Genomic DNA, 469 nt, shown 5'->3' with positions numbered 1-469 from the left:
ATTCATTCTTTGCAATGTTCTCTCTCTCTCATTCACACACTCCAGGTTTGATTTCGTTCCGAACTCGCACACTTCGTTAATTTCCGTAAATAAATTTTTTATTACTTTTTTTTTTTTGGCATGCCGTATTCAGCTCTATGTATTCGTAGTGAGTCACACATGCACATGTGTGTTTATGTATGTGTGTGAGTAAAGGGGTGTGTTGTGATGTCTACGTACATACATAAATACATATGCATACATCTTTTCTGTGTGTATATCTGCACGTGTGTGTGTGAGAGAGAGAGAGAGAGACAGACAGAGAGATGTTTCAGTGACTCTCTCTCTCTCACACAGGTACAAGAAATGTATGACTATTTATGTATGTACGTATAATTGTCGACACCCCTTCACTGGATCTGTCTCTCTCTCTCTCTCTGTCTGTCTGTCTGTGTCTCTCTCTCACACACACGTGTCTTTGTAAATATGT

This window comes from Octopus bimaculoides, chromosome 3 (genome assembly GCF_001194135.2).
Source record: "Octopus bimaculoides isolate UCB-OBI-ISO-001 chromosome 3, ASM119413v2, whole genome shotgun sequence".
NCBI classification, from domain to species: domain Eukaryota; kingdom Metazoa; phylum Mollusca; class Cephalopoda; order Octopoda; family Octopodidae; genus Octopus; species Octopus bimaculoides.
The sequence above is the reverse complement of the archived record's forward strand: the minus strand, read 5'-3'. Positions refer to the sequence as shown.